Below are 21,203 nucleotides of genomic sequence, written 5' to 3' on the forward strand. Positions count from 1 at the left end.
AAAGAGTTTACAGAATATCTATTTGGCTCTTCAGTGTGGGAGGCTGAGAAGTTCTGACATGTATGCTGAACTCGTTCGACTCTATCATTTTACACTGAACCTGTCTATGATAGTATAAATTTTCCACTGCTGTATTTCTACAGATATCAACATCTTGATCATAATGGTGCATTTCTATAATTTTCTTTGCTAAGGGGAATTAATGTTCCCACAGGAATTGTTATTCCTCCCTGGGGTTTTCTTCATGCTAAAACGCCTTCAATGATGCTGTTACTGTTTTAGCAGATTAGAGTATCACAATTTTAACTCATAAGCATAAGTGTTTCTAGGTTTGTATCCACAAAAACAAATATTTCCAAATTTTATTATATCTACCCAAAGTAAGAAAAAACAGACTTACAGATGGAGACTTTTGTGGATAAGCCCAGGAATAAATGAAATCTAAGGCAGCATGTACCCAAATTAAATGAATTGGCAGTGATGAAGAGTAAATTAGTATTATGAGTATGTATACATGAAGAGATACTAATTATGGGGATTAAAAATTCCTCGAGGATAGGAACCATGTCATCTCCTTTTATTGCATGCTCCCATACAGCCCACTTAATACAGTGAGGGCTCATTTAATCCATTTATTTATTGATAGTATTTCATGGACAGAGGAGCAGTGTGGCATAATATGTAGAGCACAGGCCTGGGAGTCAGAAGGTCATGGGTTCTAATTCAGGCTCCATCACTTGTCTGCTGTGTGGCCTTGAGCAAGCCACTTCGCTTCTCTGTGCCTCAGTTGTCTCATCTGTAAAGTGAGGATGAAGAACATGAGCCCTTTGTGAGGCATGGACTATGTGCAGCTGAATTTGCTTGTATTCACCCCAGCACTTAGTTCAGTGCCTGACATATAGTAATCGCTTAACAAATACCACAATAATAATAACAATAATTTACTCTGGGCAGAATATTCTAGAGTGCTTGGAAGAAAAAAACCAGAATTGTCAGACATGATCCCTGCCCTCAAGGAGTTTGCAATCTAGTTGGAGAGATAGAAATTACAGGTAGGAGAAGCAACAGAGGACAAGAATATGTAAGTAAATGTGCTGAGGGTAGGATGAATTTCAAAGTGTTTAGGTAGTAGGGATTTAAATGCCTAAGTGAAACAGAAAGGAGGGGAAATAGAGTGAAGTGATGAAAGGTTAGTTTTAGGTGATGTGAACGGAGTGAGAATAGGATGAGTCAGGGAGGGCTTCCTGGAGGACAAAGGATTTTAGTGGGGCTTTGAAGGTGGGGAGAGTGGTGGCTTGCTGGATACGAAGGGGTAGGGAGATCCAGGTAGGAGGGATGGCATGAACAAGGCGTTACAAGGAAGAGAGACAAGATTAAGGCACAGTAAGTAGATTGGTGATATAAGAGCAAAGTTTAGGGGTTATTGATAATTTCACCCTCCCCAACTAGATTGTAAGCTCCTTCAGGGCATGGATAATGTCTATTAACTCTGTTGTGTTCTTTCAAGTGCTTAGTACAATATTTTGCACAAGGGTTGAGACAAGATAAGCCAAGACCTAGTAAGAGCAAGTAAGCCACAGTCTCTCTCCCAGATACTACTACTACTACTACTACTACTACCACCACCACTACTACTACTACTACTAATAATAATAATGGTATAAGCGCTTAGTACAGTGCTCTGCACACAGTAAGTGCTCCATAAATACAATTGATGATGATGATTTGTTAAGCGCTTACTGTGTGCTAAGCAATGTTCTAAGCACTGAAGGAGATACAACTTTATCAGCTTGTCCCAAGTAGGGCTCACAGTCTTAATCCCCATTTTACAGATGAGGTAACTGAGGCACAGGGAAGTTAAGTGATTTGCCCAAAATCACATAGCTGATAAGTGGCAGAGGCAGGATTAGAACCCACGTCCTCTGACTCCCAAGCCTGTGCTTTTTCCACTAAGCCACGCTGCTTCTCTATGGGACTCACAGTCCAAGGGGATAACAGGTATTTAATCCCCATTTTACAGGCAAGTGAAGTGACTTTCCTGAAGTCACACAGCAGGCAAGTCGTGGAACCAGAAATTATAACTCAGGTCCCCTGAATCCCAGGCCCATAATCTCTCCATGAGGCCATTTTGCTTACATACAATGTCTAAAGCACTGTACCAAGCACTTGGGAGAGAGGTGATGTAGACTAGAGAGAGCTGACTGAGTTTAAAGCCAGTTCTGCAGAGTTCCTGCAGAGATGGAGGTTTTTGAGGAGTGGGGAGACATGTGCAGTATGATTTTGTAGAAAACAATATGTTCCAGGCAGCCGAGTTAAGTATGTACTAGAGAGGGGAGAGGATGAAGGCAGGGAGGTCAGTGAGAAGGCTGATGCTGTAGCTTTCAAATAAATCAAAATATTATTAATAATTTATTCATGTTTCTTCCTTTTAGTCCCCACCCTCAGCCTCCCAGTACTTAAAAGCTTACGCTCTTGTGGTTTCCTGGTTCTGTAATTTATTTTAATGGCTGTTTCCCCTTCTAGACATGTCCAGAACAGATGCCCTTATCTTCACATCAAAACCCTGTCCTCACCCTTATTTTCACATCACTACACAGAGCACCATCATCTTTTCTGGCTCTCAAGCCCATAGCCTTGGCATTATCCTTGACTCATCTCTCTTACTCAACTTATCAGTAAATCCTATTGATTCAACCTTCACAACATCGCTAGAATCCACCCTTTGCTCTCCATCCAAACTGCTACCACGTTAATCCGAGCATTTATCCTTTCCTGCCTTGATTGCAGTCTCCTTGCTGACCACGCAGCCTCCTGTCTCTCTCTACTCCATTCCATACTTTATTCTGCTGCCCGATTCATTTTTCTGCAAAAACATCCAGGCTATATTTCCCCTGTCCTCAGTAACCTCCAGTGGTTGTCCATCCACTTCCACATCAAACAGAAACTCCTACCATTATGGTTAAAAAACACTCAATCACCTTGCCCCATCCTACCTCATCTTACTACTCTTCTAATACAACCCAGCCCGCACACTTTGCTCCTCTAATGCCAATCTACTCACTGAACCTCAAGCTCATCTATCTCACTGCATACCCCTCGCCCACATCTTGCCTCTCTCCTGAAACACCCTCCGTCTTCACATCTGGCAGACAATTACTCTCCCCACCTTCAAAGCCTTATTGAAGGCACATATCCTACAAGAGGCTTCCCTGACTAAGCCCTTCTTTCCTCTTCTCCTACTCCCTTCCGTGTCTCCCTCATTTACTCCCCTTATTCACCCCTCTCTCCGCCCCACAGAATTCATGTACATATCAGTAATCTATTTATATTGATGTTTGTCATCCCTTCTAGACTTTAAACTCATCGTGGTCAGGGAATGCTTCAAACAATTCTGTTATACTTTACTCTCCCAAGTGCTTAGTGTAACTCATTCAATCGTATTTATTGAGCGCAGAGCACTGTATTAAGCGCTTGGGAAGTACAAGTTGGCAACATATGCTCTGCACAAAGTAACCACTCAATAAATATAATAATAATAATGACATTTATTTGGCACTTACTATGTGCAAAGCACTGTTCAAAGGGCTGGGGAGTTTAGAAGGTGATCAGGTTGTCCCATGGAGGGTTCACAGTTTTAATCCCCATTTTACAGATGGAGTAACTGAGGCACAGAGAAGTTAAGTGTCTTGCCCAAAGTCACACAGCTGACAATTGGTGGAGCCGGGATTTGAACCCATGACCTCTGACTCCAAAGCCCATGCTGTTTCCACTGAGCCACGCTGCTTCTCATGATTGATTGATTAATAGACTGCAAGCTTCTTGGGTGCAGGGATCATATCTATCAGCTGTATTATATTGTACTTTCCCAACTGCTTAGTCTAGTGTTCTGCACACAAGTACTCAATAAATACCACTGATAGATGGATGGATGGATTGATTAATCTTTGAGTTTCCTTGGAAAGAGCTATTAATTTGAGTTGAACATTATCCCCTATATGCAAGCCCATGCAGAAATTCTGCCCTTATAGTCTCCGGAAGCTTAATGTTGAGGCAATCATCTAGAGCTCTCAAGCAAAAAAAAGTGTATTTTCATTGCATTATGCAGATAAGTAGTCTAACCGTTTATATGGGCTGTGAAGAGCTAGCCATGCAATGCCTTTCGTCTATTTGCCACTTGTTTATCTTTCCATAATAATGTGGCTGTTTGATTTTGACAAATAGCTTAAAAAAGGCTTGCAAGAACAAATAAAGACCTAATATAATTTGAGATAGTTTGCAAATGCAATGTAAACCCTAAGTACCTAGTAACTGCTAAGGAGACTTTTCAATCAATTATGAACTGTATGTTTTGTTTATATCAGCAAGAACAACACTTCTTGATTACCTAATAATTGTGAAGATAACTGTAGTGTTTGATGTCTGTTTCCCCCCTTCTAGACTGTGAGTCCATGGTGGGCAGGGATTGTCTCTGTTGCTGAATTGTACTTCCCAAGTGCTCAATACAGTGCTCTGCACACAGTAAATGCTCAGTAAATACAACTGAATGAATGAATGAATGAATAAGGTTTGAAATCCCATAACTCTTATCTAAGATAGACCGTGAGTCGCTCAGCCATCTAAGAATTACAGTCGAAATAAAAGATGCAATCCTACCTTCAAGAAATTTAGTCTAATGGGGGAAATCCAGGGTAGAGATTGCTAAATATTGAATAGGTAAAAGAGTAGAAGAATAGATACAAATGATAGGAAGCACGAGCCAGCAGATAAATATTCACATATTCCTGCTGATGGCTACCATAGAGAACACGCTGTGATATTGGGCCAAAATTTATTTTGTACTGTTCTCATGAAATTACGTGCAGGTTGAAACACATAGATTATATTGGTTTAATGGGTACGATTGTATCTTGTCCAGAGTGGTGTATGCCTACCTCAGACAAACTTTTTCCCACCCCTGACATTCTGTCATGAGGTTTTGTGGCACTTCAGAGATATTGTTGAGCCGAGAGACAAAAGTGTCTTTTAAGGGGTCGTAAAATAATCCCCATGGACTACGGGAATCCATTTCAAACTGAGTAGATTAGGACTTTGGTCCCCGCTCCAAACAGTCTGAAAGTTGTCATTTACGTGAAAGTTTACAGCTTTCGATCGGATAAGACGTCCATGGTCAGCTGACCAGTGGGGAGGAATATAAAAATGTTGAGGCAAGAAACACTCCAGTGTACCATTTGTACGATGTTTCATTATCCACAAGTGACTCATCTGATCTGGAAACTTTCCCTTATTCAAATCCACTTGTCGAATCCAAGTGAGATATGTAGCTCTTGAGGTCACCCAGGAAAAACCATTGCTCTATTGTACACTATTATGTCCCTCTCCATGACACATAGAAACACATACAGGCACACATGCCTGCACCAGATAGCCAACAGAGCTTGGAGGAAAATAGGGTACTGGACTAAAGAGCAGAAAGAAATGTGTAACTGATACAGCAGTGTCCAGTCTGTGGAGAGAATAGAGAAATGCACCTTGTATTTTAAGCAGTGATTCTCAAACTTTATTCTCTCAAGGCACACCTGTGATATGTGTTCCCTTTGTGACACTGCTGTGAGTTTTAATAATGCCTTAAAATCATCAGGTTTATTAATTACTTTTTTTTCCTAAGACATTCAGTCAACCAATGGTATTTACAGTGTAGAACGCTGTAATAAGTGCTTGGGAGAGTACATTGCGACTCAAAACGATCACTGAATTATTTTCAAAATTTAAATATTGAAAATGATTCATAACCAAGAAAAATATAAGCTGGATGCTACTTGTGAGGCAGCAGAGACGGTGGGAAAGGTTTGGACAATGGCACACTGTCCAAATAAGAAAATAAGACACACTGCAAGGTGGAGTGAGTGAATGGGAAAGAAAATAAATGACTCTCTCCATGCCAAGTACACTTGGCAGTACTGAACACCTGAAAACCAGCTGAAAAACAATGATGGTAAGGTTGGAAAAACTGGACATACATAATCAAGCTCCATAAGGAAAGCATAATATGCACAGAAAAATTACGGCAAAACAGTGGATGATGCCTGATTATAAGGTTCCCCATTAGACTGCAAGCTAATAGGGTCTTAAAACTGTCTTTAAGTTGTTATATTTTTCCAAATGCCTAGGTCATTGCTCTGAAACCACGAGCTGCTAAATAAGGGCCGCTGCTATGATGTTATTAGGTAAATCCTACTACTCTTTATTTTGAAATATTTTTCTTCTCATTTATTTGAATTCTCAATTATAAAAGGGTATAAATGTTTGTGAGTTTGTTGTGAACCCAGTTATGAAAGAACATCATTGTGTCTCACTAAGATTTTTGTTGGTGTAGGGGTGGAGAAATCTTTTAATTGGGCCTTTGTATGGTTGATAATTGCAGCTTCTTGCTGAATTGATGTAAAATGAATGCTAAATCAAAGTTGAAGCCATATGACTTTAACACCTTAAATTAGGCTTTCTCTAATTAAGGCTCTCAGATAAAGTTTCAGGTAATATATAGTTTCAACATTTCACTGAACTTAGGTCGCTCCCGTGATTTATTTTTAGCCATACCTAGTCTTGATATTTTTCTACTTTTCATATGTTATAGGAAAGACTAAAATAAATTACAGTAGTGCCTCTCAACAAACCTGTCCAAGATTTTTCTAAGTAATTTATAAAGAAAATTGGTGTTCTTTACTCTGTATATGGGTACGGTGGAATAAGAAAAGCCACAAGAGTAAGCAGAGGTGTAGAGCATTTTTAACAAATGTCACATTTCAGAAAAATGAGAAAAGGGCAATGAATAGCTTAAAACCAACCAAATTTGAAATTCAGAAAATTGGCTAAATTTCTATAAATATGTATGTTGTAGTAAGCCCTTCAATTTCTTGATTTTTTAAAAAATGTATATTTCTCTGATTATAAAAACCCAATATCTAATAATTTAAAGCATTTTCCATACTGCAATCCTTTATCTTAAAATGCTGTAAGCCTGAGCATGTCACTCTGAATTATAGCTATTTTCTATATTTAATTTAATTTGGTGACTGAGGGTGACGAAAAGACCTTAGTGAAAAACAATCCTAATAATAAGTCCATTTTAACCTTATTTTTTTTATTGGATAACCATCCTTGAATGCTCTTGAAATCACAACGCCACTGACACTTTGTTTCCAAATTAACAATAAAAGCCTTTTTGATCTCTTGACTTTTTTATGAGACAGATTTATATTTTCTGAACTAACATGCGTGGCAACATAATTATCTTCATTCATTTATATGCAACTTAGCCACTTCAATGAAGGAATCCAGGAGAAATATAATGTCAGAAGCATATCTATCATTAAGCACTTAACTAAAATGCAGGGACCCAAAAGTGCATTTAAATAACATTAAGGCCGTGACAGCAATAAAAAAACCAAAAAACAGAGGATGGCATGTTAAGCCTGACACGGCAACTAACATCGAAAAGAATATAATAAACCAGTTTCAATCAAACAAAATATTGTATTTATTTGAGCACTTGCTGTGTGCAGAACGCTGTACTAAGCACTTGGGAGAGTTGGTAGTTGGCATGTCCCCCTGCCCAAAGGGAGAAGAAGTAGTGCTGCCTGGAGGGTAGAGCTCAGAGCTGGGCCTCAGAAGGATGTGGGTTCTAATCCTGCTTCTGCCATTAATCTGCTGTGTGACCTTGGACAAGTCACTTGGCTTCTCTGGGCCTCAGTTACGTCATCTGTAAATTGGGGGTTAAGACTATCAGCCGTAGTTGGAACAGGGACAGTGTCCAACTTAATTAATTTGTGTCTACCCCAGCGCTAAATACAGTGCCTGACACATGGTAAGCACTTAACAAATACCATTTTAAAAAACCATGGAGCTTACAGTCTAGAGCAGGTTTACAGTCTTACTTAGTAATATTCAGGTACCTAATTCCACTATGAGATGATCTCTAGCAGTGTCGATCCTAAGGGTTCAGTTGGAAATCAGTGATCTTTACATTGTATTTATGAAATTGAGATAGATAATTTACCGCAGAGGAGGAATGTGTTCAAATCATCATAATCCAATGCCGTTTCCACCTTTCTGTAATCAATCAATCAATCATATTGAGCACTTACTGTGTGCAGAGCACTGTACTAAGCGCTTGGGAAGTACAAGTTGGCAACATATAGAGACAGTCCCTACCCAACAGTGGGCTCACAGTCTAAAAGGGGGAGACAGAGAACAAAACCAAACATACTAACAAAATAAAATAAATAGAATAGATATGTACAAGTAAAATAGAGTAATAAATATGTACAAACATATATACATATATACAGGTGCTGTGGGGAAGGGAAGGAGGTAAGATGGGATGGAGAAGGGGATGAGGGGAAGAGGAAGGAAGGGGCTCAGTCTGGGAAGGCCTCCTGGAGGAGGTGAGCTCTCAGTAGAGCCTTGAAGGGAGGAAGAGAGCTAGCTTGGTGATGTAATGTAAGAAAAGAGTGGCCCCATATAAGAGAACAGTGATTTAATTGAAGCAGTGTGGCACATTGGAAAGAGCATGGGCTTAAGAGTCAGAAGACCTGGGATAATTCCGGGCTCTGTCACTTACCTTCTGTGTGACCTTGGAAAAGTCACTTCTCTTTTCTTCAGTTCCCGCATCTGCAAAATGGGGATTCTAAAGCTGTTCTTCCTCCTACTTAGACTGTGAGCTCCATGTGGGACCTGATTATCTTGTATCTACCCAAGCAATTAGTATGGTCATCTTCTTCTTCAGGGTATGGATTCATAAGAGAGATTTAGTACAGTGCTTGGAACATGGTGCTTATCAAATATCATTATTAGTATTATTCATAAGTGAAGGGCAGTGAAGGCTTGAGTGAATGAATTTAAAAAACATGCATGCTCAAAATCATATGCTGCTTATCAAGAATATATATGTTGAAGATTTATTGATGCTACCAGATGCTCAATCTCAAAATCCTATGAGTTGACTCTTCCCTGTTTGAAAGTGTGTATATTCAGTTCTCCATGGAATTAAATTGATAAAGTGTTTACTTCAATTTCTCTAAAGCTTCTCTTGCCAAAAAAATTAGCTTTCTGAGAGCAGTACTATATGGGCAAACATGCCCTTTGAAAAGCAGTAATTAATAATAATAATAATAACAATAATAGTATTTGTTAAGCACTTACGATGTACCAAGTACTGTTCTAAGCACTGGGGTAGATACAGGGTCATCAGGTTGTCCCACATGGGGCTTATAATTTTAATCCCCATTTTACAGATGAGGTAACTGAGGCACAGAGAAGTTAAGTGACTTGCCCAAGGTCACACAGCCGATAAGTAGTGGAGCTCAGATTAGAACTCATGACCTCTGACTCCCAAGCCCGTGCTCTTTCCACTGAGCCATGCTGCTTCTTTATGCCATGACTTGGTCTCACAGAAGCTTTGACAGAATAAAATTTCAGAAGTCTTAATTGATAAATAGATCTCTAAGCCAATAATGTTTTTATTCATGTAAAAAAAATTCAGTCAGCAGCATTACAAATCAAAAATAAAATACGGCACAATACTGTCAAGACTCCATTGACAATAGATCTTGAAAACTTCACCACTGTCACAACTCTATTACTTGAGCATTGGAAAAATAGCTGGGAAAAGCCCGGAAATGCTAAAGATGAAATAATATTCTTGAAATGTTATTGAATAAGAAAGCGAAGAGTTAGGTCACCCTTATCCTCCTTCATAGATTTTTAATGAGCTTTATTTTTCAGGAAATAAGATTTCAAAAGAATCTATTTTTGTAGAGGACTGTTAGATGGAAGCAATTATTTTTATTTCAGAAGATAACTCTTCCAGACTGTCCCTTTTGCTACGTTATTTAGTGGGACTGAAGGCTGAAATGCACGTTGGCCTGTCATTGTGATAGGAAGTTTCCTAATAGCCCAAAAAATAATCACTTATTAATCTGGGACTGTTGGGCCTTTGATAATTTCCAAGTTATTTAGTGGGACTGAAGGCTGAAATGCACGTTGGCCTGTCATTGTGATAGGAAGTTTCCTAATAGCCCAAAAAATAATCACTTATTAATCTGGGACTGTTGGGCCTTTGATAATTTCCAAGTAATAAAGGAATTATCCTAATATTGCATCCAAAATCCTTGATAATGATTACAGAGTAGAAATTTCAAAGTACAGGGTCCAAATATTAATAAAAATACACACTATGAGCCTTGAGCATCATCATTATGCACTATATTGATCAAAGCTAGCAGTTTCCACCCCGTATCTCCACCAGTGGTAATCAGTGAATCGCCGTAAGCCCATTGTGGGCAGAGAACACATCTTCCAACTCTGTTATATTGCACTCTCCTAAGCGCTTACTACAACACTCTGCCCACAGCACTTGATAAATATGATTGATTTATTAGCACTAACTATGTGCGAGCTCTTGGGGGAATACCATACAGCAGAGTTGGTAGACAAATTCCCTGCCCAAAGGGGCCTTACAGTCTAGAAGGGGAGACAGGCATTAAAATAAGTTATAGATATGCATGTAAGTGTGGGGTGCTTAGGGTGGGTTGAATATAAAATGCTCAAAGGGTATATAGGTCCAAGGGCATAGGTGAAACAGAAGGGAAAGGGGGTAGGGAGAAAGGGAGCTGAATTGATGAATGCCTCTTTGAAATTAAAATTTAAAGGACTATGTTATTTCTGTATAATTTGCCCATGGGCAAATAAAATACTTTATTTCACCTCCCCCTCCTCCCCGGGTCAGGAGAGGTGAGCTAGGGTAAACCAATGCTGATCTATTGGCATGGATTTACTTTGGAGGGGGGAGAATCAGATCCTTTTGGAAAATGAAGGACATCTGGACATATATATCATAAATAAACACAAATTTTATATTTGGGTTATCATTTACATAGCTGTATTTTAAGTGTGTGTTTCATCTGTATTCTTGGTTATTTTCATTTCTTGTCATAGCGTTGACATCCATTATTGTTTCCTATCCATTATTTTTGGATATAAGGGAAATTTTTTTTTTTTTTGTCCTTTTACCAGTAATAGACTATACTAACAGGACTAAATGAACCTATTCCCTTCACCTTGGTATTTGGAAAGGGGGTGTGGGGTCTGTGTGTGGGTGGGGGGAAAGAAATAGCCAGAGGGTAATCGCATGAGTTAAAATAACCCTTGCAATCAAGTGAACCTAAGAAGGTGAAAACGGTACTTCTTTGCTTTTGTTTTTCTGGGGGAAAGAAAAAAAAAGTGTCTTGTATCTTCTTCATTTCAAATAGGAAATTCTTCACCAAAGTGTTCAAATGTGCTCCAGACCTAGCTTGATTATTCTTGATTTTATCATCTGGTTTCTCAGTGACTTAAAGGTTTTCAAACCCCCATCAATCAGTGCATTAGAAACAAGTTCTACATAACCTGCCCTTGCCTTCAGGGTAGTAAAAATTCATTTTCTGCGTATGTATTAAAATTGTATAAGCAATGCCTATAGTAGCAGTAATAAGTGGTGAGTATTGGAAATAACAAAGGCAATGTGCTTTACTTATGATGTTGTACAGATTTCCTTTTTGTTTTAGAGTTGGTCTGATTTTAAAAAAGTACTATTAGCTATTGTATGTAATGTATTTCCTTCTACTTTGAGGCATATTATGTGTTTTGTAGACATTGTTTAGAGCACCAGGTATCATGCTTTGTCAAGCACATACAACATATATGTTTGTGCATCAGGTTTTGAAGAGCACCTCCTGTCTTAAGACTGTTGTCTCAAAGACCAAAAAAATATTTCTGGGGAAGAAACAAGCTACTACATCCAGGCATATAGGCTATTTTTTCAAAGATAAAACTGAACACCTTCCCTTTCATAATCTCCTTAGGAAATGTTAATGTCAATCAATCAATCAATCGTATTTATTGAGGGCTTACTGTGTGCAGAGCACTGTACTAAGTGCTTGGGAAGTACAAGTTGGCAACATATAGAGACGGTCCGTACCCAACAGTGGGCTCACAGTCTAGAAGGGAGAGACAGAGAACAAAACCAAACATACTAACAAAATAAAATAAATAGAATAGATATGTACAAGTAAAATAAATAAATAGAGTAATGAATATGTACAAACATATATACATATATACAGGTGATGTGGGGAAGGGAAGGAGGTAAGGTGGGGGGATGGAGGGCGGGGAGGGGGAGAGAAAGGAGGAGGCCTCCTGGAGGAGGTGAGCTCTCAGTAGGGCCTTGAAGGGAGGAAGAGAGCTAGCTTGGTGGATGGGCAGAGGGAGGGCATTCCAGGCCAGGGGATGACGCCGGCCGGGGGTCGACGGCGGGACAGGCGACAACAAGGCACAGTGAGGAGATTAGCGGCAGAGGAGTGGAGGGTGCGGGCTGGGCTGGAGAAGGAGAGAAGGGAGGTGAGGTAGGAGGGGGCGAGGTGATGGACAGCCTTGAAGCCGAGGGTGAGGAGTTTCTGCCTGATGCGCAGATTGATTGGTAGCCACTGGAGATTTTTGAGGAGGGGAGTAACATGCCCAGAGCGTTTCTGGACAAAGACAGTCCGGGCAGCGGCGTGAAGTATGGATTGAATTGGGGAGAGACAAGAGGATGGGAGATCAGAGAGGAGGCTGATACAGTAGTCCAGACGGTATAGGATGAGAGCTTGAACAAGCAGGGTAGTGGTTTGGATGGAGAGGAAAGGGCGGATCCTGGCAATGTTGCAGAGCTGAGACCGGCAGGTTTTGGTGACGGCTTGGATCTGAGGGGTGAACGAGAGAGAGGAGTCGAGGATGACACCAAGGTTGCGGGCCTGTGAGACGGGAAGGATGGTAGTGCCATCAACAGTGATGGGAAAGTCAGGGAGAGGGCAGGGTTTGCAGGGAAGACAAGGAATTCAGTCTTGGACATGTTGCGTTTTAGGTGGCGGGCAGACATCCAGATGGAGATGTCCTGAAGGCAGGAGGAGATGTGAGCCTGGAGGGAGGGGGAGAGAGCAGGGGCAGAGATGTAGATTTGGATGTCATCAACGTAGAGATGATAGTTGAAGCCGTGGGAGTGAATGAGTTCACCAAGGGAGTGAATGTAGATCGAGAACAGAAGGGGACCAAGAACTGAACCTTGAGGAACCCCCACAGTAAGGGGATGGGAGGGGGAGGAGGAGCCTGCAAAAGAGACAGAGAATGAACGACCGGAGAGATAAGAGGAGAACCAGGAGAGGACGGAGTCTGTGAAGCCAAGGTCGGATAGCGTGTTGAGGAGAAGGGGGTGTTCCATAGTGTCGAAGGCAGCTGAGAGGTCGAGGAGGATTAGGATAGAGTATGAGCCCTTGGATTTGGCAAGCAGGAGGTCATTGGTGACCTTTGAGAGGGCAGTTTCCGTGGAATGTAGGGGACGGAAGCCAGACTGGAGGGGGTCGAGGAGAGAGTTGTCCATCTCCTTCCTCTTAGTTTCCCTCCCCACAATGAAATGCTTCAGCATTGTTCAAAATGCACAGAAGAACAGGACTTCACCTGTTGTTTCCAGTAATTTAAAAATGTTATGAAAAAGGATGATAATCAGTTTGGCCTAATGGAAACAGTAAAGGCTGGGGAATCAGGAGGACTGGGTTCTAATCCCGTCTCCATCACCTGTTTGCTCTGTGATCTTGTCCCAGGTCCCTTGACTGTGCTCTTTCCACTAGTCTAAGCTAGATGAGATCCAAGATGAGAGAAGAAAGATATGATCAAAAAGACTATGCCTAACTGAAATGAGCTAACTATATTGTTCTCTCTCAAGCACTTAGTACAGTGCTCTGCTCAAAGTAAGCACCCAATAAATACCATTGACTAATTGATTCTTTGGGAGACATGACATAAATAAGAATACTACTTATGTATCTCCTCAAAACCATTGGAAGTTCTTAAAGCTGATTGACTAGGTGTGAACCCTGACACTTCATTTGCCGGCTAAATATTCTAGTACCATGGATGAATTGTTACTACTACTACTAATAATAATAATACTAATAATATAATAATAATGATAATAACGGTATTTGTTAAGCGCATACTATGTGCCAAACACCGTTCTAAGCGCTGGGGGAGATACAAGGTGATTAGGTTGTCCTACATGGGGCCCACAGTCTTAATCCCCATTTTACAGATGAGATAACTGAGGCACAGAGAAGTTAAGTGACTTACCCGAAGTCACACAGCTCACAAGTGGCGGAGCTGGAATTAGAACCCATGACCTGTGACTCCCAAGCCTGTGCTCTTTCCACTAAGCCTCGCTGATTCTCATATGACAGTGGTGATGGTACTGGTTAAGCATTCCTTCATTCAGCCATATTTATTGAGCACTTACTGTGGGCAGAGCACTGTACTAAGCACTTGCATAATAAGTGCTGGGTTAGAAAGGAAGTTGGACACAGTCCCTGTCCTCCATGGAGCTGTTTAGAGTCTAAGAAAGAACTGATATTGAATCCCCAGTTCAGGAAACTGAGGTGCAAAGAAGTTCAGTGGCTTCCTCAAGGTCACACAGCGGGGAAGTAGCGGGGCTATAATTAGAACTATAATTAGATGCCCTGACTTCCGTACTTGTGCTCTTTCCACTAGACAGTCATGATTCCCAAGGCATTTATTGTGCACCCTGTAGACAAGAGATATGCAATGTAGAAAATAGCCTAGGGTCATAGAAAGAGAGTTGCATATGTTTTATTTCTAGGTGTGCCTTTAGGGGTTTCCATTAGACTCTAAATTTCTTAGATTTCGGTGGGGGAAGGGGCAAGCTGATTGAGTGCTTTTAAAGTCGAGGGCAAGGAGTTTCTATTTAATGCGGACATGGATGGGCAATCACTGGAGGTTCTTGAGGATTGGGGAGATGTGGCTGGAACGATTTTACAGAAGAATGACCTGAGCAGCAGAGGGGGAAGTATGGACTGGAGTGGCAAGAGACAGGAAGCAGGGAGGTCAGTATCAAAAATAAATCCAAAATATTCCATGAAGCTCAAGGAGTCAAATATTTTGATTCAAGGGAACTATTTAAACTAAAAAAAAAAGTGTTGTATATCTGTTTTTGTGGAAAGCTGTGATTTGTCTGGACTGGAGTGTGCTTATTACTTATACTTTATTATGCCCTCCCATGGGCTTAGTATAGTGTTCTAGACACAGTAAATCTCAATAAATGCCAGTGATCCCCCCTTTGCCAGTTGCTTGCTGTGTGAGCATGGGCAAATCACTTAATTTCTCAGTGCCTCAGTTGCCTCAACTGTAAGATGGGGGTTCAATGCATGTTCGCCTGCCTCCTTAGCCAGGGAGAGTGTCCCACCTAATTAACTTGTTCCTACCCAAGTTCTTAGAATGGTGTTTGACATATAGTCAACACTTAGCAAATGCCATAAAAAACCTCAACTAAAGTAATATTCAATATGACTGAGATAACTATGTGTGACAGAGCAAAGCAGCGGGGCATCAGCTTGAAACCTGAAAAATAGGCACTTGGCTGAAAACAATTTTGGATCTTTTTAATTAAAATGTGCAAAATTGGCTAGAGTCTAACTGTTCAATGGGGAATATGCACTTGTAGCTTTATGTTCTATAAAGCCTGCCCCAATATGCGTGTATTAATGTTTTTATTTACTGGGCACAAAATAAATCCCATAAGACCTATTCTTCCAGTGATGCATGAAAAAAAGTCCACTCAGAAGTGAATCAATGTAAGAATAATCCATTTAGCATTTTATAATACTCTTTATTCATTCCATTTCCCAAATGGATATAACCAAAACCTCAGAACCAGAATCCATAAAATTACAAATTAAAGTAGTATGCTCTTTCCAGGAAAGTGCCATTTCCAAGCACTTTGTGCATCCAGATATGCTTCTCATTGATATATTGAGGTATTTTCATGCAGTTTGAGTATAAACAGTCCTTTTGGAAATTGTCACAGAGAAAAACATTGCTTGGAAACTCTCACTCCATCCTGACACTGCATTAGGCCATCTTCATCCATACCCCTTTTCCCATCAGTGTTCATAGGGTCTTGATTAGGACAACATGCTCACTGATTTTATATTTGTATGCAAAGTTTAGAAGACTTTGTACATTTTTGATTGTAATTTTTACTAAAGCTATTGTAAATGGGAAAGCCAAAGCAAAAAAATTCAGTGTAATTTTCTAAAACTGCTGTGGATTACAAGCTATTGAAAGGTCCACCAAAAAATGAAGAAAGTATTTGTAAAATAAAAACACCAGGTGGGCTGTTTCCGTGTTTTCCAGAGCTGAAGAATAGTAGATAAAAATTTAGATAATCAATAATCCAAAACCCTACCACCTCCTCGCCCTGTCAGTAACACAAGATATACAAGAAATGGTAAATCTTAAGGGAACTGAAATCATTTGTATAAAATCATAATACTGCAAGAGACCTCAGGTTGTTGTCTATTCACTATTTCTCATTTACACAAGATAAATGAACAATTACATCTTCATTATGATCAGTGAATAATTTAGTGTATTTTTAAAATGACCAGAGATTTCACAATCTCTCTCAGTTTTAGTGGTTAAATAATTAGCAGAAAACTTGTACTGATATCTTAACTAAATTTCTGTAGGTGAGATTTAGCATGTTCTTCTTCATCAGTATATTATAAGCATGTTGAATGACAAGCTTAAAACCACTTCTTAGTTTTCCTTCTCCACAATAAATAATTTAAACTTTTACCTTTCCTCCAAATTCCTATTTCCATTGGTTTTCATAATTGGTTTGACTCTCTTTTCTCTGAGTGCCCTACCTAGTTGATTGCCCTTTGATGTCTACTTAGTGAATTCTTGCTTTTGTTTACTATATATTCATTCATTAGCAGACCTTTATAAATGTTGGCTATGTTAGGATGTAAGGTCTTAGCAGCGTGGCTCAGTGGAAAGAGCAAGGGATTTGGAGTCAGAGGTCATGGGTTCAAATCCCAGCTCCACCAATTGTCAGCACTGTGACTTTGGGCAAGTCACTTAACTTCTGGGCCTCAGTTACCTCATCTGTAAAATCTGTAAAAACTGAGTACCATCTCCTCTTGTATCTCACTGAGCTACAAATTTACCATTCTTGGGGTTACTCTTGGAAAATGCTAGCATCATGAGCCATAGGAGATCCCCAAATTTTCATGCAGGGGAATAGTCACACAATCTATTTTTCTGTAGCAAAACCCTCAAATTCTTTATAGACATATTTTATTGTAACCTGGATTTTTTTACCTGAAATGTCGATGGCATAGGTTAAAAAATTGATTTTTAAAAATTTTGCCACCACAATCATTCTGTAAAGAACTTGTCAACATATCAGCATTTGCCAATACCATATATGCTAATGCTTGAATACAGAAAGAAGGACTTTTCATTTAAATTAGGTAGAAATTTTGAGCTGGCGTGATTCGACTGTGATTGTTGAATACGGAAAATGTTTAAAAAATATGCAGTTGTCTTTCCTCTCCTAACATTTTCTGTTTTAGCTTCATTGGGATTTCAGGGGATAAATTAATTATTTATAATTATAATTTGCTTGAGAGACAGTCAAGTTCTGTTTTGGGGATGTTGTTTCACATCCTGTGATTGGTTGTTGAGATAAGTATGTCGAGGTGAATATCTTTTTCTTTTAAGATGACACCATTAAGTCAATTTTTAACAGCACCTCGCAGTTCTTTGCTTCAGAAGGTTGGGCTCACCTATTAAGATAGAAGGGATGTGCTTGAGTAAAAACTATTGGGTCATCGTGGGTTCTAATCCCACTATTGGTCATGGGTTCTATTCCTGGCTATGCCACTTCTCTGAAGAACAGAGTAGCAGTTGGGGGTGGGGGGGAGGTGCTCAGATCAGTCTGAAGCCACAATCTGGTCATGATTTACCCCAGATATCCTGATGGCAGAAGAGGCAACTACTCATTCATTCATTCACCGGCCATTGCAACACCCAGACCAGCTTGGCATCCAGCAATCAAGGGAATGGTTGCTTTCCTGACTGCAGGTTTTGTGAGGCCAGGTCAGCCAGGTAGCGTTCTCAAAAACAGAAACAACCCCCTGCATAAATCCTCTTATCAGTGTGATAAGAATTTAAGTTAAAAGCAGCGTGGGAGGGGGTGTTATTTCTGCTTGGTCTGCAAACTATATTGTTGTTTACTTTTCAAAGCACAGCTCAGGGGGTATATAGCTCAGGGGTAGAGCATTTGACTGCAGATCAAGAGGTCCCTGGTTCAAATCCAGGTGTCTCCTGTTTTAATTTTTGAGAAGCAGCGTGGCTTAGTGGAAAGAGCACGGCCTTGGGAGTCAGAAGTCGTGTGTTCTAATACCGACTCCACCACTTGTCAGCTGTGTGACTTTGGGCAAGTCACTTCGCTTCTCCTTGCCTCAGTTACCTCATCTGTAAAACAGGGATTAAGACTGTGAGCCCCACTTGGGACAACCTGTTAACCTTGTACCTACCCCAGTGCTTAGAACAGTGCTTGGCACATAGTAAGCACTTAACAAATACCTTCATTATTATTATTATTATTACCCAATAAGGGTTCGGTAAATACCACTGATTGACTGATCGATTCAGCCACATCTGAAGGCAAGGAGAGGACCTCACGCTCAAATATAAAGGACAGCTATATATGTAATGTACATTTGTCCATAAAAGAATGTTTTTCCCTAGCATGGATTGTGTCTGCCAAGTCCTCTGTACTCTCCAAAGGACTTAATTCAGTGCTTTGTACTAAGTGATCAGTAAATTCTATTGATTGGTATATTCACTTATTTAGGAACATGTCTTGTGGGTATGCTGAACTTCTGAAGCGCTCAGTACAGTGTGTTTCATTCAACAGATGCCCAATAAATAACCATGACAGTCCTACAACTGCTTTTTTACAATATTAATTTCAATTTGTAGTTTCTGCTTGAAGCAATGTTTTCCAGTACCTTTCGGAATTCTTACCCTGGGACGTTGGATAGTTTTTGTCATCACAGGCCTCAGACATAGGATTGGTCTGCATGAGTGATTGGCTGAAATGAGGAATCCCAGTTGTGGCCCACTGCAGTGTAGTCAAGCAGTTTAACTGTGTGGTAGACCTACCACATTTACTCCCATAAATGCTTCCACCACATAATTTTCCAACCCTTTGGAGGCAGAAATAAAAGATCAGTTTTTTTGACCACATAATTGTAAGCAGTGGCAGTATTGTATACCGAGGTAGGGAGAGGAGAAGGATCAGCAGAGCTGTCATCTTGGAGGCAGGCATTTAGAGAAGCAACATGGCTTAGTGGAAAGAGCATGGGCTTGGGAATCAGAGGTAGTGGGTTCTAATCCTGGTTCTGCCACTTGTCTGCTCTATGACCTTGGGCAAGCCACTTAACTTCCTTGGTCCTCAATTCCCTATCTGGAAAATGGGGATTAAGACTGTGAGCCCCGCGTGGGACAACCTGCTTACCTTGTATCTACTCCAGCACTTAGAACAGTGCTTGACACATAGTAAGCACTTAACAAATACCACAATTATTATCATTATTTCTTCAATGAGATGTGCAAACTCTGGGGCAGAGGGAGGAGAAAGTTGGGGATGTGTGGTAATCCATTGAGTGCCTATTGTGTGCCTATTATTTGGATGTGCAATAGAAATAAGAGAAATCTTGAGGCCTAGTGGAAAGAGAACAGGCTTTGGAGTGAAAGGACTTGCATTCTAATCCTGCTGCCTCATGCCTTCTGTGTGACCTTGGGCAAGTCACTCTATTTCCCTATCCCTCAGTTACCTTATCTGGAAAATGGGGATTGAGACTACAAGCTCCATGTGGGACAAGGACTGTATCCAACATAATTATCTACCCCAGCGCTTAGTCCTATGCACAACATATAGTAAGCATTTAACAAATACCATTAAAAAAGAAATCCACGTAGTCTCAAATACCTTCCTAACTTCCACTTCCTTCTTACCTCCTTTCCTGCTCCTTTTCTTTCTCTTTTTCTATTTTGTCTTTTTCTCCCCTGACTGCTCGATTTACATGACCTGGGTAAGAGTCAGGCCATTTTTGGTTTACAAAAACAATGCAAAAAAGTGGGTCAATGCTGTAAATAGGGTATTTGAAACTATAGATTATGGGCTGATAAACAATGGTCATTGTATATTGTCTCCTTGTCAGTACCACATGATTTATTTATATTCCTGACTACTTGTCTACTATTTTCTTTGCAACTATGATCCCTTTAGCTATTATCATCTTTTGGTGTTTCCATTCTTTGTCATCTATTGTTTTATCTATCAACCATCACCTCCCACCTTGGGAACTGCTCACTAAGCTTGCCTAAATCTTTGTGTTTAATCAAATAATTTTTTTTTGTCAAGTATATTGTAATCATCTCTAAAATGTACGATAAGATTTATGGACAAAATAAATGTATCATTGTTTGTGTTATTCAGGTACCTGTGTACCCACCTATCAGTCAGTCAGAAGCAGCGTTGCTCAGTGGAAAGAGCCTGGGATTGGGAGTCAGAGGTCATGGGTTCTAATCCCGGCTCTGTCACATGTCTGCTGTGTGACCTTGGGAAAGTCACTTATCTGAGCCTCAGTTACCTCATCTGTAAAATGGGTATTAAGACTGTGAGCCCCACATGGGACAACCTGATCACCTTGTATCCCCCAGTGCTTAGAACAGTGTTTTGCACATAGTAAGTTCTTAACAAATGCCATTATTATTATTATTATTTATTTAGCACTTAATGTGTGCAGGGCATTCTACTAGGATTGCAGGGCATTCTACTAGGATTTTGGGAAAGTGCAATACAAAACTATTGGTAGATACAGTCCTGCCATCAAGGAGCTTACAGTCTAGAGGGAACTTAGTCTACAGGCTATGAACTATTTCTTTCCTCTTAAACTTACGAAAACTCTGGGTAACCTACCCAAACACCTAAGGCGACGTGATTTCTGCCAGGATCCTGGGGGATAAAAGGGAGTAAGAATCTGGAACAAGAAAAAAAATTGTCTAAAGGATGTTGCATGCCAACAATTCCCAGTGTGAAAAGTTGAATTTGTTATGTCTGGTGCAAAACAGCTCAGACGGCTCACGGCAAAATTCCCCTGACAACATCTGAACATGTGCGAAGCTGAACCACTAGCTTGCTGAAGATAAAGTTGGATGTTTAAATATTTACCTGGCATTTATTGAGGTTGGCAAGTAATTCCAAATGG

General features: G+C 40.2%; 1 protein-coding gene and 1 non-coding gene across 2 annotated transcripts in view; both read left to right on the forward strand.

The window, feature by feature from the left end:
• TENM1 (teneurin transmembrane protein 1) overlaps positions 1–21,203 on the forward strand; it is an 849,492-nt gene that overhangs the window by 50,091 nt on the left and 778,198 nt on the right. The gene's annotated exons all lie outside the window — the stretch shown is intronic.
• Positions 18,178–18,251, forward strand: TRNAC-GCA. The gene has a single exon. It is a non-coding gene; the product is annotated as a tRNA-Cys (tRNA).

This window comes from Tachyglossus aculeatus, chromosome 6 (assembly GCF_015852505.1).
Source record: "Tachyglossus aculeatus isolate mTacAcu1 chromosome 6, mTacAcu1.pri, whole genome shotgun sequence".
Lineage (NCBI taxonomy): Eukaryota > Metazoa > Chordata > Mammalia > Monotremata > Tachyglossidae > Tachyglossus > Tachyglossus aculeatus.